The following is a 25,087-nucleotide window of genomic DNA, read 5'->3' on the forward strand; positions in this document are numbered from 1 at the left end:
CTGGTAAGAAAATGTGTTATCTTTACAATTTATACAATGTCATACAAGGCAAGCGTGAAACCGGGACACTACCTTAATCTGAAGATGCTGGTGCTTAGTCTTCTCCTCAAGCATTTTGTTGTCATTCTGGTGTGTGTCAGCCAAATCATATGACGGTACCGCGTGCGTGATGCCAGCTCAGTTACCTTGGAATGGGGAACCTGAGGCTGCCAGGGAGCATCCCTCCTGCCTCCAGTCCTCCGGGGGTTTCTCTCTCTCTCCCTCCTTTCCTCTGTCCCTCCCTATCCCCCAATCCTCCTCACCACTCCTGTTCCCCTCCCTACCCTCCTCACTTACTCTACAACAGAGGTCCAGACTTTGACAAATCCCAGCTGGGCCTATTTATCGCTTGGCTGGGAAAGCAGAGGGAAAGGGGCCCAGTTACTACAAAAATAGAGAATTGAAATAGAATGTGAGCTACTTTTGCGTGTTGTTTTTTACTTTAATCTGAATATAAAAGGCAAGTGTCAAACAAAATCGGTGCTAACTGCGCCACTCAGCTCCGAGTCTGCTTTGTCGGGGCTCCGTGGGTTCCCACTCCCTGGCCTTCTCCATGAGCGTCTGGACACGCCGTGGCTGTGAAAGGAGCATTCAGTTATGGTCCTTTGAATGTTCCAGAGTCATGTTTAATAAAAATCTTCACGTTTACCCACAGCCAAGTCTTGATTTAATAACAGGTACTGCAGGTCTCTGGGTGGGGCTGAGCCTCTGTTTTAGAAGCAGCAGCACCATCTGAGGGGCAGGTCCGTATGGGCTGGCAGGCGGCCTGGTCCTTGGAGCACAGGGTGGACCTGACTCAGTCCTGGCAGTGGGGGGCCTTGCAGTTCTAGGATGTAGTGATGCAACCTGTGGCATAAATAAAAAGCCTCATGTGCCCCCATGAGAAGCTGGGGCTTCCCCTCAGTACTGTGGTGTGCTGTGTTTGTGATCGTGCAGATGTAAAAGGGTGAGGGAGATGTCTAAAAACTAGGCTCCCAAAGACAGCCCTTCATGTCTGGTGCTTTCATGTGTATATGCACACGTGTTTGACGCGTGTACACCTTCACACGTTCACCTCTTTCATGCGTGTACACCTGTTCCTGTGTTCATACACCTGTTTCGCGCATGCGCCTGTTTCGCCTGTGTATGTGCCTGCGCGTTCACCCTGTATTGCGTCATACGTTGTATTTTACATATTGGGTATTTTCAGTTTGTATCGTGAGCTTGTAACGACGTCGTGAAGAAAAGAGGGGGCCCTGGCAGCCTTTGGCTCTGAGAAACGTGATGTCACGGGAACAGATGAGACAGCCCGGGTGAGGCCGGCAGAGGCCATCGTGGCCTTGGGAGTCCGTGCACATCCACTGTCTGTCGCTGTGTGACAAGTGACCCCAAAACCTAGGGGCTTAAGGCAACATACACGTACGACTGTACAGCTTTTTCAGGTTGGAAATTCAGGGCAGCCCTGCTGAGCGGCTCTGGCCCAGTCCCCCGGGTCACTGTGAAGATGCTGTCCAGGGCTGCAGCCATCTGTAGGCTCAGCTGGGCTGGAAGTTCTGCTCCAGGATGCTGTGCTGACGTGTCTGCGGGCAGAGGCCTGGTTGTCCATACCTGGCCACTCCCCGGGGCTGCCAAGTGCATTCCTGCCCAGGGCCGCTCCTTTCCCCAGAGACGTAGCAGTGCTGGTCTTTATGCCCAGCATCAAGGTGGCCGGGTCAGGAGCAAAGACTTGTTTCCCCTACTCGGCGGCTACTCCTGCAGGGCTGGGAGACAGTGGAGCTCGCGCAGGAAGGTGTTCGCTGAAGACCGTGCTCTGTGACTTGACGGGTGTTCCTCCCAGGAGAGTGAAATGGAGACTGGACGCCGGAAGCAGCATCCTGCGTGACCCCATGTGTAGTAGGGTCACAGCAGAGCTAAGTCCTTCCTTTACAGATACTTTTCAGAGTCTACCCGCCTTTAGATTCTCCGATTAACGTGTCTGAGGAGGGTCCCAGGAGTCTGCCACCTGCCAGGCCAAGGAGGTTCCCTGCATGTGGCTCTCCCCTGACACCTTGAGAAACGTGACTCGAGAGAATCACCGAAGTTTCCTAAATGAGTCACCTGCTTTCTCTTCTCTTTGCTTTCATGCCCCCCCAGGGTAGGTCAGTCCTGTCAGCCGCAGCGATACCTGCATGCTGGGGTTCCAAGGAGATTGGGGGTGTGTCGGGTCCCCCAGGGAGATTCGGTGACTGAGGATGCTGTCATAGCAGCCAACACGTCCTTATTGTTTTCACTTTTAATGAAGTTCAGTTACTAGGTTTTCTGAGGCACAATGATGTCCTTGTGAAAAATTGGTGATCAGGGAAGCAAGCAAGTGTGGGAAAATGATCCTGCCCTTAAATCTAAAAAACGATGAAACAGCAAAGAGCCCTGAAGAGCCCATGAACCTCCTCATGGGGCGGTGAGGAGACACCTCAGTAATGGCTTAAAAAAAAAGTGATAATACTGAAGAAAAGGTAAACAAAATTTTGGGTCTCCTATGGGTAAAGAGATTGTGGTTTACATTTTGGAGGTATGCGTTTATATACTTATTTATTTTTCTTTGTTGGATTTAGAATTAGTTGAAATAATTGTGTTTTTTAAATTAAAAAAATTGGGGTATACGAAGTCTAATCCCTTTGTGACATTTCTGTACTGTGAGACTCCACATACAAAAGTGAAGCCCAGACTGTCTGTCTCTAATGAACCAGAGAGAGGTGGTCATCTCCTGCAGGCCGGTCTGGTCTCCAGGCATCTGGCCATCCTCCCAGTCTTGGGCACACCTGCATCACTGGTGCTTCCTGCCAGACTGTGACTCTGCCCAGGTTTCAGGAGCACCCGGAACTGTTTTCCTAGGGGCTCCTGCTTTGTCCTGGCTCCTGGAAGCACAGGCTTTTGACGAAGGACTCTCCCCACTGCCAGGTAAATTGGTGATTGCCCCATAGTCTGTATTTATCACATGGGGCACAGAGAGTCTGGGCGTGCTGTCCTGGCCCTGGAGCCAGCTCTAGGACTGCCCGGCGGCATTGCCTCCGCCCCTCATCTGGGAACAGGGCGGTGGGGAGGAGAAGGGAAGCAGGGTCTTGACCCTTCTTCGTCTCGAGAACACGGGGAACACATCGTCTCATTGCCTCACACCATTCACAGCCCAAGCTTGTGTGAAGTATTATTTTATAACCTCCCCTGACAATGATGTATTTTATATAAGCAGCACATAAAGTGCTAATTTAATACCCTATCGAGCAGGATTAAACAATAAGGAGCAGATATCACTGTAGAAAAGTTACTTTATCCGGGAAACATTTATCTACTGCAGGTGGATGTGAATCATGGCTTCCTCCTCGGTAGCTCCTGATGAGCCTGTGAAATTCTGTCCTGTTCACCACTGTTAGTTATAAGCTACACCTTTCCTTCTATGACGTTAGTTACAAGCTCTACCTTTCCTTCTATGATGTTTATTTCTTGCCTGTTCAGCACTGTTAGTTACAAGCTATACCTTTTCTTCTGTGATGTATATTTCTTGAAGGCATGGACTAAATCCTAATTCCACAGTATTCGATGCACATACTCAAGAGATACTTGTTTGAATGAATGGATTAATAGAAAATAGAAGTGGTGACTTCACTTTATTTCATTATGTCAAACTTTGTCTACACGGAAAATTATATGGTCCTTTGGAAAAACAGGGCCTCTGTGCAGGGTTGTTAGAGATTGTGAGAATGCCGCAAATGGCTCTGTGGCTCTAGGCTCACAAAGGGCTTGAGGGACTTGGTGGCGCACCTGTGTTGAAAACTGAGTTCTGCAAATCCATTCGAGTGACCTGCCAGCACACACAATCCTACTTCCCAGTTGATTTCTGCACAGAGGCTTCTCCTGAATGCCCCAGGTGAACGTGGGTTCAGCCAGCACTGCTGGGCTTCCACAGCAAGCCAGGGTGCTGCAGGGACGAGAGAGAAGAGGGGCAGGACCAGGATCTTCCTGGGCCCCAGTGCCCGTGTGGGGACGCTGCCTGGCCTGGCTTTTCTGGGGGAGGTCAGGGAAATGATGGCATGGAGGGACTGTTGGTATGAGTCGCTTGCTCAAACATAGATCCCAGGTCTGTGTGGGAGGCAAATAGAAATTTATGTGGGTATCATCAGTAACATAGCAAACATGGGCTTCTTCACTAGGGTGGCTGACCCTCTTGCTCATCTGCTGAGCAAAGGCCCGGCCCGGCCCGGCCTGGCCTGGCCTTCTACGCCTCCACAGTGAGCTTTTCTCAAGCTCTGTCCACTCCATGGAGATAGCCGGAGCCAGGGCAGATATGGGGTGTTTTCCACTTTTTATTTATTTTTTCTTTTTTGAGATGGAGTCTTGCTCTGTCGCCCAGGCTGGAGTGCAGTGGTGTGATCTCGGCTCAGTGCAAGCTCCACCTCCCAGGTTCACGCCATTCTCCTGCCTCAGTCTCTCGAGTAGCTGGGGCCACAGGTGTCCGCCAACACACCAGGCTAATTTTTTGCGTTTTTAGTAGAGTCAGGGCTTCACCGTGTTAGCCAGGATGGTCTCAATCTCCTGACCTCGTGATCCACCAGCCTCGGCCTCCCAAAGTGCTGGGATTACAGGCGTGAGCCACTGCACCCGGCCAGGTATTTGTCAGTTTTTGAAAGCTACATTTAAAGAATGAAATAGACCGAACAGAATTACTTCCTTTTGAATATTTAATACTCAGTCTACCAGAACACTTAAATATAGCTAATGTATTCAAATAATAAGAAAGAACTTTCCCTCTGTTCCAAAGAAAAAGTATAAACAACCTTTTACTTGTCAGGGATTTCACTATGTTTCTAAAAAGCCAGCAAGCACTTTTCCTGAAATAGACCCATCTCTTCCTCTGCATAGACGCTATGAACATTTTAGCTACATTTCTGCTGTATCTTAATGTGATAGATTGTAGAAAATTCCTTGCTACTGGAACTTCACGATGCTTTCCTTTGAAACATCAAATAGAAAGTATGGATAGTAAATCTCAGACTAGTTGCAATTATCAGTCTTGGTAGAGCTGCCACCCACAGCCTCTGTCAATTACAACAGAGTGTGTCTCCCCAGCAACCCGGATTAGATTGCGGACCAAGCCAGGCTCACCCAGGATTCAGTGCAACGTCTTTCAAAGCGGTAGTCACTGCCCCTGGAGGAGACTTGAGAAGTCCTCCCTTTGATGCCTGTGCAGGGCTGTTCTCAGATCACAGCAGCTGCAGCTGCAGCTGCAGCTGCAGCAGCATCTCAGAGGATGCCAGCAGGGGTGTCCTGGGTATTGACATCACGGTAGGGGCCTGCAGTGTCTGAATGAAATGGGCCGTGAAAGTGAGCACCCTAGAGGAGTCCACAGCCACGTTTCAAAGGTGCAGTGGCCCGAGGTGAACCCCAGAGCACTGAGGAGCCTGGAGTTGACCTGTCACGACTTCATTGAGAGAGCTGACGGAATTCCGTACCTGTGCGGGCAAAATATGGCTGTTTGCGCTTGGGCCCTTCTCAGTCCAGGGCCAGGGAGGTTGTCTGCACAGCTAGTGGGAGCTTAACTTTGTGCACACTCGGGGTTGGGTCCCACTCCTTTCTGTGATCCCAGGGAAGATAGACATGCCGAGCTCTCCTGGAAGAGGGCCCTGACGAGTGGAAGCTGAGCTTCAAGATGGTCGGCCTTGTGGTGTGCGTGGCGGGTTCGGAGTCGGTGTGTGCTGAGTGGGGGCCCGGCTGCTGCTGTCGCTATTGGGCTCAGCAGACGCTGCGGGGGACGTGGCTCCCGTTGTACTTGGTGGTTTTCTCCTCACAGGAGTGGGTTTCCCTGCTGTGAAGGTGTCGGGGCTGTGACAGGCAGCCTGGCAGGAGGAAGACGCTCGTGGGGTTGTGCCCCGAAGCCCCCTTCCTCTTGAGGAGCATGAAGGGGGTTTGGGACCCTGCTTCCGGCTGCGCTCCCTTGCTAGGTTCTTGGCCTCGGGGGCCAGGAGAAGCTGAGTACAGGCCTGAAACCTGGACCCCTTCCACAGCCTCCGTGGCGTTTGTGGTGGTATGCGGGACGAGGCCCTTGGAACTCCAAGCCCTACGCTGGCATGCCCGCCCACTGGGGCATCTTGGGCACCTGCTGTGTGCTTGGCTCCGTGGTGGGGTGGGCGGTAGCAAGGGCTGTGGGGTAGAGTGGACACGGTACGCGGATGATGAGAAGCGTCAGGGAGGCAGTGAGAGCACAGCTGAGACCTGCAAGGAGGGGACTGGCTGTGGGTGTTGGGGCTCAGGGAGCTGCCTCTACCCAGAGCCACAGTGGCCAGTGAGGGCAGAGCAGGGGACCGAGGCCCAGGGAAGCCGTGTGTATGGTTCGCATCAGGTGTGCGGGTCTGCCGGGCTGTGCGGCCCTTCTCAGTCCTGGCTGGGCCTGGGGTCCCAGAGGGAACGGAGGGTCTTTGCATCTCCCTCCTCTTGCTTCCCTGCTGCTTCCTGGTCAAGGGATGCTTCTTTATTGCAACTCTGGCAGTTATTCTGCATATTAAGAGGAGTTTCACAAAATTGTAGGGGGGGAGGCGGACTAGGGATTCATTTTTTTTTTCTCCCCCTGATTTTACACGGAGCCTTCTACTACCCCTTAGTGTGGAGGCAGAGTGCAGATGCTCTACAGTTATCTATCCAGGAAGAGAAGAGCTGATGGGAAGTCACAGATCTGATCATTGCAATAGCACTGACATTTTTAAGTGGGAGAATGCTGATGTCTATAATAATCAGAGTAAAACTTCAGTAGCTTCAACATAAAGATTCTGAGATGATCTTAGAGCCATTTCGTCCCTAGATCCTTCTGCAGTGTGGAGTGTGACATCTCTACCAGCCTCTGGTCAGTGGCCGCCTGTGGGTAACTGAATGCTTGAAGTGTAAATGAGAACTTCTAATTTTATTTAATTTTAGTCAAATTTAAATAGCTATATGGCCCGGGCACCGTGGCTCATTCGTGTATTCCCAGCAGTTTGGGAGGTCGAGGCGGGTGGATCATGTGAGGTCAGGTGTTCAAGACCAGCCTGGCCAACAAGGTGAAATCCCATCTGTACTTAAAAATACAAATAAAATAGTCTGGCGCGGTGACAGGCGCCTGTAATTCCAGCTACTCGGGAGGCCGAGGCAGAAGAATCACTTGAACTCGAGAGGCAGAGGTTGCAGCAAGCCGAGATCGAGCCACTGCACTCCAGCCTGGGTGACAGAGGGAGACTCTGTCTTAAGAAAAAAAAAGATTTTAAAAAACCCTACATGCCCCTAGTTGCCTCTGTAGGAGACGGCATGGTTCCAGAAGGTAGACTTTGTGTTGAGGACTCTGCAGCGTCAGGCTGGAGACAGTCTCCCTTCCTAGCAGCGTGGGCCCCTGGGCTGTTCTTCTACCAGAAGGGATGGTGGCGTCTCTGGGAGGTATCTGTAGACTCAGATCTGTGTGGATTAGTGGCTTGTGTTACTCACAGATACTTAATTTTATGGGTAAATGAATATCTGGACTGGCTGCAACTTCAGGGCGAGATTCGGGAGTAGGGAGTGAAAAGTGACGACGGAACCCTGGGCTTGTCCTGCTGCCCCCAGGACCCGGTCGGGGTGCCTTCTCGTCTGAAGTCCCAGCACGTGGTCAGGGTACCCCTTGCCTCTGAAGCCCCCAGGAAGTGATCGGGGCACCAATCCCCTCTGAAGCCCCAGCACCTGGTCGGGGCACCCCTCCCTTCTGAATCCCCCAGTACCTGGTCGGGGCGCCCCTCCCTTCTTAAGCCCCCAGACCCTCCTGGCCTGCGGTGCTGCTTCTCCAAATGCTGTCCTTGGCTGTTTTCCAGGAGTCACCTGCACCAGAGCAGGCTGCGTGTGTCATTTCTTGTCGGATCTGGGGTGTCAGTGAAGCTCATTTATCTTGTCTTCCTCCTCATGTGCCGTATCTCACCTGTTGTCTGTCTGAGTTTGTGTGAGTGCGTGTTGTGCGTTCTCAGGCTGTACTCGGTGCTTAGGTGACAAGAACGTCTTAGAGCAACGGACTGTCTGCTCCAAAGGACGCTGGGCATGAATCGAGACACAGTTTACTTGTGGGGTTTAAATTTCCTGGGTGTTGGAGGCAATTAAGGGGAAACAAGGTCTAAAAAAGCCCCTGCAGATGAGGAAGGCAATAATGAAAAAAATTACTCTATACACACTTAGCAGTTGATTTAATTTGTAGGTGAATTTTGCATTTCGGGAACTACTAAAGGTACTGTTTGTAGGGATTCCTTGATGAGCTTCTTGTTTTCTGTCTAGAAAGTAAAGTGGATCGGTTTTGCCTTTAATGCTGACTGACTAGAATCTACTTCCTTTTCCCCCCATTCACGTTAGGGTGGGGATTGGACTGGAAGAGCTGTAGGATCTCTTTATTTCTGATCTTAAATGAATTTTTTCTTCAATGCCCTGTTCTTTGGTTTGGGAAATGTGCTCAATTTGTACCGTGCTTTAAATGTACACAAGGGTCGAAATTGCTACTTTTCTTTAAAGTTAGATATAACATCTTAAGTAAAATGTCATCTATAAATCAGGCACAGTCTGGGGCCTGGAGACCCCTCTTGTCGCTTCCTTCCAGCTGTGTCTTCTTCCCTGGCCACATTGCCCTGGCCACATCTCCTCCCCACACCACGCCGTGTCATCCGCCCACCACCTCACCTCTGGTCACAACACCTCCCTCCCGGCCACATCACCTGTGGCCTCACTGCCTGCCTCCCTCCTTCCTGGTGGCCTCCGTGGCTCCCACTGTCTGCCCTCCCGAGGGTCTGTTCAAGGCTCCTTCCCCGTTTTCCACTCCTGAGTGGGTCTCGGGGCCTAGATGTTTCACAGGATGCAAGTTTCTTCCCTTCCAGCCGTGGGTCTCTGAGCGACAACTCCAGAGAGGGCACTAAGCTCTCCTTACCTACCTGGGGGGCCCTGAGCCCTGACCACCGACCACCAGGGCTTTTCTGCAGTGTGTGGGGCAGACTCATGCATGAATTGGACTAAAAAGATGCTTCCAGGAATCCTTGTTTTAAGTGCACTGGAGCAGAGATGGGGAGAGGGGACCACCTGGTTTGCTCAGAATTTGGTCCTGATCACAGCCAATGAGGCAACATAAGCACCTCCTAAATGAAGCGTTCCACAGACTGATTTTACACATGACAGAAAGGCTTCACACAATGAGTGAGTTTGAGCTGCATTTGAAGGAAGAACAGGTCCCTGTAGGTGGAAATGAAAGGTAAGCGTGACCCAAGCCATCAGCAGCAGCGGGGGTGGGGTGGTGCAGACTCCCCATGGATGGTGGGCATGGCTGAAATGCAGGAGAGGGCAGGGGTGCGAAGGAACAGCAGGGCGGCAGTAAAATTCCCCTGCAGAGAGGGGACGTGACTGAGATATTATCACATGTATACAACTGAGAGATGATTTGAGGAGGATTTCTGGGAGCCTGTGGGAAGAGCACGTGGTCATCATCAGTTCTCGGGATCTCTTTTTATGAAGTGAAAATAGTCTTGCCTCTGCCTATCTTGTGAGCTGTTGTGACGATCAAATCGGATAATCTTCAGCGAGCCTTGTAAATGCTAAAGGTTATGACAGACTGTTCCAGCCCCCTTGTCTCTACCCTCCTTTCCTCCTGGGTAACGTGAACCCTGCTGGGTACCTCACTATCTGCCTGGTTTCCTCCTCCATAACGTGAGCCTTGAGTACTTGCTGGGTACCTCGCTGTGCACCTTCCTTAGTAACGTGAGCCCTGAGTATTTGCTGGGTACCTCGCTACCTGCCGTACAGCTGGCTGTAGAATTGTCAAACGCACTTGGCTGGCACATAAGCAGAAGTGCTCGCTGGGCCTTGGGAGGGCTTTGTGACATGTGGGTGCCTTCTGTTCCCTGTTAGGCTGGAGCTGCAGGAGCCCCCCTAGACCAGATAGAGGACCAAGGCTGTGGCCTCGGGGTGGGGGCTGGGGGAGCTCCCTGGGTTTATTGTGTGGGTGAGAGCAAACTTCAGTCCCGCTGTGGCATTGGGATTCAGGGTTCCTTCTGGAATGTTCTGAGTGAGAAACAGGAAGTGCGCACAGGTGCGTCTTCTGCGGATTTTATGGTTATCTCTTGGGAGAGCACTGGTGCCTCTGAACTATGAACCTGCAGAACCACTTGTTCCACTAACGGCCGCCTTTATATAAAGAATGACTTACAAAAGATGCCACTTCAGATGGAGGTATTTGCAGGTGTGGCCTGAAAAATGAACAAAATGACTTTCATCTCAAGGAAAGTACCTTACATTTTTCCCAATGATAGACATTTGAGCTTTCCAGCGAATATTAAAACATAAAAATCTTGTGTCCACCACTTTCTCATGTGATCAATGGTGATACTGATGTGGGGTTTTTTTTTTTTTTTTTTTTTTTTTTTTTTTTTTTTTTGGACATATAATGAAATGTGGAAGCCGCTCATAACTCTGAACCAGTATTTTCTAACCAATGTGTGATTACAAAATCGTGTGCTGGTAAAAGCCATTCAAGTGCAAGACGGACCAGTCGACTTAGAAGGAATTGGGGCAGAAAGGCCCGTCGACCAGAGCACAGACTCTGTGTTGCAGACAGCCTGTACGGAAGTGCCACTTGTTACATTTGGCAGCAGAGAATACCTAAAATGATCTGAAAACACAATGAAAATACTGCTTCCTAATTGTATATCAGTATGGGGTCGGACTTTCTTCATAAACTTCAGCCATGGCTCTGCAGCCCACTGAACGCAGATGCAGGCATGAGAATCCTGCTGTCTGAGGTGCAGAGATGTTAGGTGTTTTCACAGTAGCACAAACTGTTGCCACGCTGCTGCTTATTTTGGAAAATGGTTTCTTCTTTAAGACTGTGTTAAGATGTAATGACTTTATCCTTGTAAAAGAAACTAAATTATGTTCTTTTTTTTTTTTTTTTTTTTTGAGACGGAGTCTTGCTCTGCCACGCAGGCCGGAGTGCGGTAGTGTGACCTCAGCTCACTTCAACCTCTGCCTCCTGAGTTCAAGCGATTCTCCTGCCTCAGCCTCCCTAGTAGCTGGTACTACAGGTGTTCAGCACCATGCCAGGCTAATTTTTGTATTTTAGTAGAGACGGTGTTTCACCATGTTGGCCAGGCTGGTCTCGAACTCCTGACCTCAAGTGATCCACCTGTCTCTGCCTCCCAAAGTGCTGGGATTACAGGCATGAGCAGCCACCACTCCCGGCCTGATGAGAAAACTTTTTTGTGCTCTTTAATAAAGTGCAAAGGGTTCCTGAGACCAAAAAGTTTGAAAACCACTGGCTTAAACCGACAAAATTGTCCATGATTCTTCAGTGTATCTTCTAATCTGTTGATGGAGAGAGGACAGCAAGGGTTGCTTTACTTTTTTCCTTTCACAACTCAATGGTGCTGGGACAACTGGGGTATCCACATAGAAAAAGATGGACTGGACCCTTCCTCACCCTACATGCAAAGCTCAACATGGTTCCAATGTAAGGAGCTGACTGAGACCCATTCTGTCAGTCTGCTGGGTACCATAACGGACACCACAGACCGTGCGACTTAGACAATAGCATCTTATTTCCTTTTTTCTGGAGACTGGAAGCCTGGGATCAAGGTGAGGGCAGGGTTGGATTCTCTGGGGCCTCACCCCATGCTGTGTAGACAGCTTCTTCTCTGTGTCCTCACAGGTTTCTCTTACGTGTATGCAGCACTGAGGACTGTGTCTAAATTCTCTTAAAAGAACACCAGTCATACTGGATCAGGGCCTACTTTTAAGATCTTAGGGGACCTAAATTGCCAAGTTAAAGGCCCTGTATGTAAATACAGTGACATTTTGGGTTTCTGGGGTTGTGACTTTAACATGGAATCTTGGGGGAGGGGGACAGTTCAGCTCATAACACCTTTAGGGGAGAATCCTGGAGAAACTGTTAGGTTGGATTAGGCAATGTTTCCTTGGCTGAGACGTCTAGAGCTATAACAAGCAACTGAAGGGAAAAAGACGGTATCAAAATTAAAAATGTTCAATTCAGAGGATACTATTAAAGTAAAAAGACAACCCACAGAACAGGATACATTATCACGATAAGGACCTGATATCAAGAATATATTCAAAAACTCTTAATAAAAATCCAATTTAAAAATGGACAAAGGATTTGAATAGACATTCTCCAAAGAAAGACATACAAATGCCTTAAAAAGCACATGAGATGTTTAGCAGAATTCGTCATCTTAGAAATGGAAATCAAAACCACCGTGAAATAACACTTCACAACCACCGTGATGGGTGGGTAAAACCCCAGTATTGGACAGTGACATGTTGGTGAATTGGGGAAAACTGAAATCTTGATATATTGCTAGTGGGAGGGGAAGTAAAATGGTGCAGTTGATTTGGAAAAGTCTGACAGTTCCTCAGAAAAGCATGAAATCACCGTACGACCCAGCAATTTCACTCCTAGCCATATGCTCAAGAAAACTGAAAACATTTTTCCAAAAAGTATGTCATGCCTGAATCTTCACAGCAGCATTATTCATAGTAGTAGAAACAGTCCAGGTGTCTGTCAACCGGTCACTCACTGAGATTCCACTCACCTTAGACGTGAAAGATGTCAGCACCGAAGGTCACACCAAAGGTCATGCACTGTACGATTCTCCTCACAACAGGTGTCCAGAATGGGCAAATCCAGAGAAAAGGAAGTTGGCTGGTGATTGCCAGGGGCTGGTAGAAGGAAGGAGCCAGGTGCTGACTCTTAATGGGTTCAAGGTTTCTTTGGCCTGTGGTGAAAAAGTCCCGGAATTACATACTAGTGGTTGATGTGCAGCTTTTAGAATATGCTAAAAAGACTGAATTGTATTCTTTAATATTGGGGCTTTTGTGCTTTGTAAATTGCTTTTCAATTTAAAAAGGAATTCAAGAAGTTATTTGGTGTTGATATGATAGTATCCAAAACAAGTTACTATGTAACTCACGTCCCCAGAGTTAAACTTCATTTTCTGAGGATCTTGAAGTGTTTGAGGCTAGGAGACACAACGATCCTATACTGTATGTTACACCCCATCTTACTGATTTCTATCTCACATAACCATATTCAGGAAAAACCGACATGTAAATGTGAGCTGAATGCTATGCAGAGGCACATTCCTCTTACCCAGATGATCTTTAGTGGTACAGTAAGAGATGAGATCATAGCAACGTTAGTTTAGTTAGTTTTAATTTCCATGGCAACAGGAATTTGGCACATGGGATGAGTTAGATCTCCCTGCACAGCTCCTAACGGGGTTGCCCATTTCTGTGTGGTGTCTGTGTATATTCTCGCTGTGGAAATAAGTGATAGCACCTGCACAAACACTTGTCCGGAAGCGCACACGAAGCTGGTGAAGGCAGAGGACAGGCGAGAGGGAAGCATGGCTCAGCCCTGGCAAAGAAGACCGTTATTCCAAACGCAAAATATTCAGGAACACAATCCTTGGGAAGACTGGTGATGTCTTTAGACCTCACCACTATCGGGTTGTATCTGTGCAGCCAGTTACCAGAGCCGCAGAACGGCGTGTGTTGGTATTGGTGTCATCACTCAACGATTCTGACTTTTCCTGGTGCTGAGGATGACTGCATATGGCAGAAGCAAAGTGCTAATCTAGCACAGGTCATCATATCCAAGTTCTTTTCTATGAAGGCGGGCAGGGTTAGGAACCACCCCACCCCACCCCACCCCACTCCCCAATCCTATAAGAACTGGGATCTGATGATCTGTGCTGTCGAGAGAGGCAGGGTTAGAACACCTCATTCCTCAATCCCATTGTTGAAAATAATAGTTGGATTGGGAGGGTTTTTACTCCTAAGGTTGAAGCCGTGCATTTCTGGAGCCTGGGCTGTCAGTCATGGTGGCTGGGGAATGCTGGGGCTGCGGTTGTCTGGCTGCCGGTAGCCCTGCTGGTGGGTCCTCCCTCTTTGACACCGTTCATTTCTGAAGCTTGCTTTCCCCGGTGTTGGAAGTAGCAGCACTGGAGGAATGGCCGCCTTCCTACAGTGAAGCTCTGGCAGGAGAGGAGAAGATACGGAGCGTCTGTTCAAGGACGTGACGTTCTGGGCACTGCACCATGCGTTCTGCTTCTCAGCTGTGCCTCCTGGTTGATGTTACCATCACCTGGCATTTCCCAGGAGGTAACTCGCGAATGCCACACTGATGGAACAGTGCGGCTCGAGTCCAGGGCCGCTAGAGCACATCAACAAGGTCAGGCTGGACGCATGTGCTTGCTGACAGGAAAATGACAGGAAATGACATGTCAGTTCAGGAAAATGACAGGAAATGTCATGTCAGTTCAGGAAAATGACAGGAAATGTCATGTCAGTTCAGGAAAATGACAGGAAATGTGTTTGCTGACAGAAAAATGACAGGAAGACGACAGGAAAGAGGCCCATGAGGAGAGGAACCAGTAGATTCAAGGCAGTTAACCGAAGGAGCGAGCCATCACAGGCTGGGAGGACACCCCAGCCACAGTGGATGTCAGCGGTGGTGGCTGGACTCGGGGTCCGTGAATGTTGCATGATCGAACGTGTTTGGTACATTCTCAGCTCCTGCCCAGGTGCCTCCCAAGCATCAGGTGTTGTGGCTCCCCACACCCTTCCCATCTGTGTGTAGCATGACCACCACCTTCCTACCGTGTGTTTGTCCTATCACGGCTGCTGTGCCTAACGGACGCTTTGCTTTCCAGCTACTTTCCTATAACCAAAGCCCTTGAACGACTTTGCGTTTCAGAGACGACAGGGTATTAGTTTTTCATGATTGCTCTGAGGATTGCCGAAAGCAAATGTAACTTACAGGATGGAAGATATTGGAGACAGTAATTATAGATGACTTTTCTCAGTTTTTTGATTGTGGTAAAGTTACACAGCACTCTATTTTTAAGTGTATGGTTTTGTGGCATTAAGTGTGTTCACACCGTCGTGCTGCGATCACCGCCATCCATCTCCAGAACTTTCTGGTCTCCCCACGCTTGAAACTCGGTCTACCAAACACTAGCTCTCCTCCCGCCCCAGCTCTGGTAAGCACTACAGGTTGCTTACAAAATAAGCTTTTTCAGTAAGAGAAGGGGCAAGGAAAAGAGCTCTAAAGACTGTCTTGAGATTTGAGGAAGTGTTTTAGGTTTTGTTGTGTGGTTCCCGGTGTAAAGGAACTATTGAAGACGTGGGAAGGCGAAGGTCTGTGATCTCAGGAAGTGCTGGGCTGGGCAGCTTTCCCACTGTGACGGGGGCACTTGCCCTCAAACCTGCCTGAGATAATCGCGTGAGGATGGTGCTGCATTGTGACAGCTCTGAACTTGGTCTCCTTGAACGTTGCCAGGTACATAAGCTTTGGCGGTTACCGTCTAGTGTCTGTGGGAGACCTAGAATTTGAACATTGTTGACTTTAGGACACACTCATTTTATAACACTCTACCTGTTCTCATCAATAGGAAATATGCTGTGTCCTTTTTTTTTTTTTTTTTTTGAGAGGGAGTCTCGCTCTGTCGCCCAGGCTGGGGTGCAGTGGCCGGATCTCAGCTCACTGCAAGCTCCGCCTCCTGGGTTTACGCCATTCTCCTGCCTCAGCCTCCCGAGTAGCTGGGACTACAGGCGCCCGCCACCTCGCCCGGTTAGGTTTTTTTGTTTTTTTTTTTTTGTATTTTTTAGTAGAGATGGGGTTTCACCGTGTTAGCCAGGATGGTCTCGATCTCCTGACCTCGTGATCCGCCCGTCTTGGCCTCCCAAAGTGCTGGGATTACAGGCTTGAGCCACCGCGCCCGGCCTTTTTTTTTTTTTTTTTTCCCCCCTTAATATTCTGTGTTGCCGTAACAGTAGTTGCAGCGGACGCTACTTCTGGTTCATGGTCATCACCAAACACAAGCTTCAGGAAACCGTGTGAAAAATGAAGGGGAAAGTGCTTTTCTGCAAAGGGCTTTTTTGAACATCTTGTTTTTTTCTGGAATATCTGTTTTGGTGTAAAACGTTTTCATATTTAGGGGTTTGTAACGTGTTTTATACTGGTTAGCTTTGAAACCCCATGTTTTTGCATGCCATGGGGCTGCTTTATCCTGTTATTCTATGATATAGCAGGTTGGCAAAACTATTGGTTATTTCACTTTAAAAACCAAAGCAGCTTACAGATTGAGTGTGATTCTTGTAAGAATTTAATTGTAAAATTGATTTGTGTTCAACAAGCTTACTGGAATGGCTAGATCCGTGGACAAAAAGATAAGAACACGTCAAGTCTCTGGGCCAGGAAGGACTTCCAAATAATACAAGTGATACACATTAATTTCTTAACAAAAGATTAGATTTAGTACATAACTGTTTAAAACCTCCATATTTTCTATTATAGCCATTCCACAGTGCCCATGGGGGTGGGCTGCAGGACTGCCTATGGAATCCAAGGTCTTTGGGCGTTGAGGTCCCTGCAATAAAATGGCATCGTGTTTGCATATGACATATGCACATCCTCCTGCAGATAGTCATGTCAGGGTTGCTCGTAACAGCTATACCATGGACATTCCATGCGAGTAGTTGTTTAATGAATAATAAGTCTGAATGCTTAGTACAAACACATTAAAAAATATGTTGATCTATGGTTGGTTGAATCCACAGGCCTGGAACCCCGGGAGAGAATACAAACTCTAGAAGCAAAACGAACAAAGCACTTGAGGTCAGCAGTGACGGGTGTGGGATCACACTGAATCTCATGTGCTTTGCTGTCTGTGTCACTGTGTCCCGTGTAAACGGGAATCATTTGTAGCTTAAGGTAAAATAGGTAACAGGAAACACTACAGAGTGGGCACGAAGGCGCGCCCCTCATTACCCCGTGTTACAGCCAAGCGTCTGCCTCCTAGGGAAGGATTTGTTCTGTGGGGAGACTAGATGTTGATGATTTCCGGATGTGTGAAGGGAAACTCCCTCCGAGAAGCGTGGCTTTGGCCGGAGCACATCAGACGAGAGTTACCGTGGCATGGAGTTTCCACAGTGGCCCTCAGGCCTGCTGCTTCTCTCCTCTCCCCACCCCTGGCCCTGACTCTTACCAAGGGAGGCAAGTTCAGCTCCAGCTGAGCCCCGCACAGGGCTGTGGGTCTCTAGGGCAGGTGCCCACCTTCGCCTGAACAGGCTGTGTCAGAGGAGGGTCTGGCTGTACTTGAGCTGTGAGAGATGCTCTCAGAGATCCAGCATCCTGAAAACCCAGGTGCTGAAGGTTCCTTCTCTTCCACCATCCTGCGGGGAAGGGGGTCTTATCCTGCTTCCCCTCAACCCAAGCTGACTTCTTGTCTGTTCTGTACACCTAGGTTTTCAGAACAGTTTTGTTAATCATCTAGCAGACAAACAACCATAAGGTGACAGCCTGGGAGGGTAGACGGCGCTGGAAGGTAGTTTCCTGAATAACAGCGTTCAGTTTCCTGTTTTGCCATCATTTGACCCAAGGCCCCAAGATAATTGAAATATTGTCAGCCAAACACCGATTTTTTAATCTGAGTTTTTTTTTTCTTTTTAAGTTATGGGTGCAAACTTATAACCAGGGACCTGACAAAAGAGAAGGATTTATTTGCAAAGTGAATGTCGGGGATGGTTGGCATTTGCCAACTCTGACTAGCAGGGACCCAGGCTGCTTCCGTTCTGCCGCCCGACTCCTGATCCTCCAGCTCCTGCCCCTGTTCCCACCAGCAGGAAGAGGAGCGGGAAGGTGCCTTTTCCCCTTTAAGGGGGTGAGGTGAGAGTTGCACCTGCCACTTAGCTAGTCCCTGGGGTGATTCTCCAGCATGCGTGGGAGTTGGGTTTGGAGGCCTGAGCCCCGTGAAGCTGGGGTTGCTGTTCCCTGAGCAGCAGGAAACTGGACTCTGGGAAGTGGGGTCAGAGGGTAGCATCCTCAGGAGGGGCCTCTCGTCCCATTTGACATCTTCACTGCAAAAGGGGGTGTGGGCTTCATGGTCCATTGACAAATAGAACGTTACTTTTTTTTTTTTTTTTGAAGCACATAGAACCCTAATTCCTTTGGCTTTTACTAAAGTGGCATTTTGTAATTCCACATGATTTCATTGATATACTCGCAGGAGAGAATGCTTCCTGTAAACCAGAAGGATCTCTGCGACAGTCCTCGATCCATAGAGAGTTCATTTTCCCAAGGTTATAGACACAGCCTTAGGAGGGGTTGAGGACACACTGCGGCAGCCTCAGGAGGTCCTGGACATGTGTCCAAGGTGTTTGGGGCACAACTTGGTCTTACACATTTTAGGGAGACGTGAGACATCAATACATGTGAGACGTACGTTGGTTCAGTCTAGGAAGGATGGACGGCTCGAAGCGGGGAGGGATTTCCAGGTCACAGGTAGATCAGACAAATGCATTTCTGGTGCATCTTTCCAGAGGAAGCAGTCAGATCCGCATTTATCTCCGTGTGCAGATGGTGACTTTGAGTTCTGTCCTCTGTCCATGAGGAATTTCCTTGTGGATCGGTTGTGAGGGAGGTACGTGGCTTTTCCCCCCACCCCCAGTAGCTGTCTCTGTTAGGAAGAGCATGGGAGGCAGGTTTGGTCTAAGCTCTTCCTCACCTTGACGTCCCTTTACCTTAGTGATTTTGGGGTCCTGAGATGTATTTTCAACTTCATGTTTCTGAATACACTGGCACTCTAAACAGTGTTGTAGGAGGCATCTAACTTACTTAGAAGAAGAAGAATATCTGGAAACACTTGAGCACCTTCGTCCTTGAGAGAACCAAGCCTTTGTTTAGTTTGCTTTGCCCTGAGGCTGTTACGCTGTCCCGGGCTGTGCGGCCTTAGAAAGCTGTGCCCCTGTGAGCTACTGCCTGTGGAATCTGGTGACTTTGAAGTTAATCCAGCAGCTACATATTTTGGAAAGCAGATTCCCTCTTAAAGTGTTGGTGATTATGATTCTAGCACTAGAATTTCAGTGTGTATTTTCCACCCTTCTTACTTTGTCTCCTCATACACTGAGATGCTGCTGCATTTGCTCTTAGGCTTCACGGAGGGAGGGTCAGTTCTGACTCTTTCTTAGATATTGACCTTGAACGGACAGAATCGAGATTCAGGAAAACTCTCGAGCTGTGAGAGTGTGCTGATATCTATGTAAGTGGGGTTCATGTGTCAAACTCAGGTTTAAGAAAAACCAATTCTAGGCTGGGCATAGTGGCTCACACCTGTCATCCCAGCACCTTGGGAGGCTGAGTTGGGCAGTTCACTTTTGAGCCCAGGAATTCCAGACCAGCCTGGGCAACATAGCAAGACCCTGACTCTACAAAAAATTAAATAGGACAGGTGATGTACACCTGTGGTCCCAGCTACTCGGGAAGCTAAGGCTGGAGGATGACCCAAGCCTGGCAGGTTGAGGCTGCAGTGAACCATGATAGCACCACTGTACTTATGGTGCACTGTGCCTGAGTGGCAGAAGAACAACCACCCCCCCACACACAAAATATCAATTAATGCAGTGGCCAGTTCTGCTGGGACCACCTGTTAAGACTACTCTGGGTCTCATGGTTTGAGAAGCGTCTGTCTGGGGTCGAGAGGGAGTAGCTTGAGGGCTTAGAAGCCAGTTCTTGTGGTTGAGCGTGATTGCGGGTGTGGAGTTGGGGGCAGGGCTCTCCACGGCATGAGTGGGTAAATGGATAGGCTTCCAGGACGAGCCCCTGTGACTTTGCCTGGTTTACATCCGTCCAATACAAATCCACAGGCTCTTACTCTAGAAGCTTCTGCAGGGCCTGATGGACTGGCCTGGGGACAGAGGGTGCCCTCAGAGCCTCATGGTGCCGTCTGGTTTAGGAAGAGCACTTAGTCACCTAGATCTAGGATTTATGGCACTACAAGGGGACTCCTCACACTCGGAGCAGCATCCATCTGCATTCTAGACTTGGTTCTAGGCAAAGTATTTTGGAGCCTGTTGGTACCCTGTGTTCTGTTTATGTGTAAAACAAGTTAAAGTTATAACTAGTTAAAACCTATTTTTAACATTTTGTCACAGAATATGGCAGTTGTGGTGGAGCCTGGCCAGAGACCCCCACACTCAGACGCTGTTGCTTGCTGGAGTTGCAGGCGTTGCCTGCATCGGCTGCCCCTCCCGGCGTGTCTGTGTTCTTGAAACGGGCGCCCATCGAGGCTCGGCCTGTGAGAATCGTGCCACCGTTTGTCTCCGTGTTCCTCTGAGGTTCCGCAGACTTCACGGTCCCGTGGCAGAGCGTACGGTATCTGCTTGCATCCTGATTTCCCCAAACCCCAGGACAGACCAAGAGTTCCTTACACACAACTGCAGAGGGCCCCGTGGCGTGGATTTGCAGAGACACAGCCTTTCCCCAGCTTGGCCTTCGTCTCCAGAGTTGGCTTTAGGGTGATAGAAGCTTCCTTCAGACTGGGGGGCCTTGAAGCTTTGGTGCTAGGAATTCGGTGACCAGCACGGATGATACCCCGTTTCTCTGCATTTGTAGCAATAGTTGTTAACACGACCACGAGATGTACAGAGGAAGGAAAAAGGAGGTTTTATTTTCAGAGTAACACTCTGTGCTTTGGGAAATGTGGTCTTGGGGGAGCTGTAAGCACACGCCCCTCAGGAGGGGAGGAGGCCGCGGCATTACACGTTCTGGGGTTTGTTGGCTGTGTGTGTTCATCGGGCTCAAGGAATGTCTGAACGTTTACAGGGAAAGTGGGGTTTGTTCATCCGGTTCGTACAATGTCTGAACACTTACAGGGAAAGTCTAGCACACATGCAGTGAGTTAACCTGTAACATCCATGTTCGCCTTGGGGCAAGTGTAACATTTGAAATGAGGTGGACTGGGCGTGTCATGTACAAAGGTGAGCTGTTGGGCGCAGACGTTTATGCGCAGCCTCAGTCACAGCCAGGACTGGCTCAGGGTCTGCAGCCTGTGGCAGGAAAGGACACTCATGAGGCCATTCTGTCCAGTCGGGGCTGCCGGCAGGGTCCCAGGGTGGGGCTGTCTGGTCGACCGGCATCTGGAGTCCACCCAGGTCCAGTGGGCAGCGTTCCTCTACACCAGGCTTCTGATTGTGGAGGAGACTTCATGCTGGTTAACACACTGTACAGGAGTAATGTTGTGGGGCTTTGGGGTCCACCTTCCCTATGATGCCGGTTACATTTCTCTCCGGACCTCACAGCCACAGAGATTGCACCTCGTCTGACAGCAGGGGGTGCCATGTTGACATAGTAATTTATTGTATTAACCTTTTTATTACTATTTTAATAACTTTTTTTTTTCTTTTTAAAGAGATAGGGTATTGCTGTGTTACTCAAGCCAGTCTTGAACTCCTGGCCTCAAGCAATCCTCCCACCTCGGCCTCCCAAAGTGCTGGGCTTATAGACGTGAGCCAGTGCGCCCAGCCTACAGCCACGTTTTTAAAACTCAGCAGTTTAAAAATCCTATTCCTTTTACCCCCTCAAGCAGGCTGGTTGGCCTTGTGCAAACTGGGGTGTCACGATCTTAGCCCCCCTTTTATTTTTCCCTTTGGCCTCAAATTCTGATGAGAACAGCAGTTACAAAATGGGCTTTAGGTGATCCTTCCGTTACTAAAGCCAGAATTCTCACCAGTTAGAGGTGTCTGTCCCCAGGATTCCAGAAAGCTGTTTTGAATCAAGCCCGTAGCAAATAAGTAAGGAACTAAACTCTTGGTCCTCTGCTTAGTACCAGGGGAATGGGTTAGTTGCTGATACCCTTTGATCTGTGCTCACGTGCTGCATCTCATCACGGGAAGCAGAGTCGCCCTGTGGAATAAAGCCCGGCTCAAGGTGGCGCGTCGAGACGCTTGGGGCTGTCAGTCCCTTATACAGCGGCAGACTTGGAGACTCAGTATCGCGTGCAGAGCCCAGGCAACCGGAGTGCATCCACCTTAGAGACCACATGGACGGTCGGCAAGGTGGATGTCCGGGCATATGGCCTTGACAGGCCCACTGCGAGGTGAATTAGGAATTCGTTAGCAAAGAAATCAAACTCGCCTTTGGGTCCCAACTACTTGGAAGGTTGAGGCGGGAGGATTGCTTGAGGCAGAAGGTCAAGGCCGCGATGAGCCGTGATTGTAATACTGCACTCTGGACTGGGTGACATAGCGAGACTCCAAGTCAAAAAAAACAAAAACAAAAACAAAAAAAACAAACCTTACTCTTCATAGCAAGAGGGAGAATTTATCAAAGTAACTGAAACAAAATCTTAGATGATGTAATTTCAGTGGCTAAGTGAGCTGTCCAGCCCACGTGGCTGGCTCACAACGCAACAGAGCCAGGTGCTGCTGCAACTGCCCCCCAACCCCGATCGCTTGTGGACATTTTCTGTTTTCCCATATCTCCCTTTTGGATACGTAGCTCGCCACTTTATAGCTAAGCATCAGTAAAACAGGTTGTCTATTTTGAAAAGTAACTATTTTGTCTTTTAAGGACAGAAAATGAAGCAGGTGACAATAGCATGGCAACCTGGTGAATAGATTTAGAGGAATATTTAATACTTGGCACCACTCTGATCCCTTCTTCTCTCATGCTTAGTTACAGCTACCGCCTCCTAGGACAGAACACTTTGAGCTCTGTGAGTAGGAATTAAACATGTTCTAAATCAGAAGTTTTAGTTAAGCAGTATTTTACGTGAATGCCCAGATCCTAAGTGTTCACTGTACTGGTGTGTGGTGTTGAAGAAGGAACGAGGGCTTGGGGCCACGTCTATGGTGCAGCGTCCGGGTTCCCATATGTGAGATGAGGGCCATGAGACACGGCCTGGAAGGTTCAGACTGTGGGATTGAAGGGATCTACCCACTCCTGGAAAGCCTCAAGTCTAACTTGACTTGGGCTGGTTTTAGGGAGATGCTGGCAGCGCTGTCCACACAGGTCACTGGGAGGGGCTCCGGCACCGTCCCCGTCAGGTGTCTCATGATCAGCCCAGCTTGCTCATCTCAGAAGCTGTTGGTCGTGTTCTCGTTCCTGTTGTTCGTTGCGTGTTATTTAGGTTCTGTTCATGTGGGGACCTAGGAAGTTCCACAGTGGGCGGAGAGCCGCTGAGCCGCCTTCCTGCCTGGACGCCAGCCCCACGGAGGACCGTAACTGCTTGAGGTTGGCTTCTGCCCCCGGCCTCACCTGTGGAGGCATTGATGCAGTGGTACTTTCTAAGCTCCTGGGGCACACAGTGCTGTTGTGTGGATCCACAGGCCACTGTGGCGTCCAAGCACGTGCTCCCGGAGGAGAGGACTCTGCGGGCACTGATAGTGGGAGCTGGCTGAGAGTCCAGCGAGTTGAGACTCCCTGTGACGTGCACAGCTGCCATCTGCACAGCCCCTCCTGACGCCAAGATGGTTGTGCGACAAATGCACAAAGCACATCTCCAGCAAAAAGCCGCCGAGTGTCCACATCCAGGATATCCACCACGGTGGCTTTTTGGTGTTAATACGATGAATGTGAGCAGCAGGTGGTCTGCATTGAGTGTGACTGTGCCACTGCAGTTTTGTTCTCATGTCTTGATGAGCATGAACGGTTCCTGACGAGGGTAGATAAGGATGCTGTGACCTGAGACTCTGCAGTATTGTAGCTTGAGGAACCAAGGAGTTTTTCTGTCTTGCAAACCTGTCAGGGAGGATGTTCCAGGCTGGTGACTGCTCCATGAGGTATTCAGAGATCCAGGTTTCTTCCCGACCCCTGCTCTGCGTTCCCAGGGACACGGCTGTCCTTGCCGTGGTTGGGAATGGGTGATTGCCATGCTGGCAGGGGAGGCTTAAGGTGAGAGTGGCCCTGATTTACCTAATCTACATAATGACAGGGAGCCTGGGAGTAAAGTGTAGCCATGGCCTGGAGGATGGATGATGGATGTTGGTGAACGACTGGCTGCACTCACCGCAGCTGGCCCAGGAATGGGGAAGGATGGCTGAGTATGCCGTTCAACGGTACCTGGTTCTTTCAGATTTGACTTCCTTATGGATTTTCTGCTGTAAAGAGGAGAGAGCCTGTGGTTCTAGGCCAAGCATCTCACTCATCTCATAGCATCTTGTATCCCTCAGCCAACATTTATGTCAAGTTTTAGAAGTCCTATCAAACTGGCAAGCATTTCTCAATTTGGTTTAACCATTGGATTTTGTATCTGTGTCTGCATGTCTATTTTACATCTATGTGGTTATTTGACACTCTGTAGTACCTTTGTAATAGGTTCTATTTGGTGGAAGTTACTTTCAACAAACCCTTGCTGCTACTTGAATTTTCAAGGTTGCAAGTAGAAAGGAGAGAATAAAAACCACATCTTCTCTAATTTTAAAATGTGTTGTTTCTCAAATCACACCAGAAGTAAAGATATTACAAATTACAAAAGCAGCCAGAATCAAGGTTAAGAGATTTCTGGGCGATTCTGGCTAATCAGCAGTATTTGCTGAGGTGTGTGCAGCAGAGCAACATGCCAAAACGCCCGGGACGGGGGAGAGTTGGGAGGCCAGGCTGTGACTTCGGAGGTGCTGTTGCCTCAGGGAGAGGAGCTAGATGTAGAGAGGATAAATGGCCACAGGTGTGACCACCGCCATCCTTGCCGCGGTACGGAGGCCTTTCTACAGGGGCCTTTGTGAGCTGAATTAAAAATCGAAATTGAGAGAGTGCAATGCATTCTTAGTTTTTAAAATAAAATGCTAATAGAGAACGTTTTGTTTGTAAGAATGTAAAGTGTTACATCTTTGTTTAGAATTTAAGAATAATAATTTGCTTCTGAGATCTTTGTGACTGAGATTTGAAATCTTAAGTATGGTTTTTTCTTCCATGTTTTATACATATGCACGTATACACATATATGTAAGGTATATAAAAGGAAAATAAGCGTGTCTGTATTCACATTTATATACACTTCCATAATGTGTATACTTCCAGTCACACTTAGGTCTAAGAGACTATGACTTGACTTGATAACCATGAGAGGGTAATCGCGCCTCCCGTGTTCCAGGCCTCACACAGCCCGTGCCAGGTTTTGGAAGCAGGAATTTGTCTGCAGCCACTTCGGGAAGCATGTGGTTGCCAGGATTGCCTAGAGCTCCAGGCTGTCTCCAGTCCCAGCCTCCCTGGGGTAGAAGCTGCCCT

General features: G+C 49.1%; 1 long non-coding RNA gene across 12 annotated transcripts in view; it reads right to left on the minus strand.

Annotated features, from left to right (window-relative positions):
• Positions 1–457: 457 nt before the first annotated feature.
• Positions 458–25,087, minus strand: part of LOC135968767 (uncharacterized) — a 29,560-nt gene continuing 4,930 nt past the window's right edge. For 3 of the 12 annotated variants that reach the window (XR_012429539.1, XR_012429535.1, XR_010583729.2), the window contains 2 exons: positions 12,615–12,797; positions 3,641–4,679 (listed from right to left, as the gene is read on the minus strand). This is a non-coding gene — a long non-coding RNA (uncharacterized lncRNA). Of the gene's footprint in view, positions 616–3,640; positions 4,680–5,543; positions 5,886–7,293; positions 7,468–10,216; positions 10,257–12,614; positions 14,278–25,087 lie in introns of those variants that run through there. The other 9 variants (XR_012429532.1, XR_012429533.1, XR_010583731.2 and 6 more) reach the window with 9 other exon arrangements.

Source organism: Macaca fascicularis, chromosome 20, assembly GCF_037993035.2.
Source record: "Macaca fascicularis isolate 582-1 chromosome 20, T2T-MFA8v1.1".
Classification (NCBI taxonomy): Eukaryota; Metazoa; Chordata; class Mammalia; order Primates; family Cercopithecidae; genus Macaca; species Macaca fascicularis.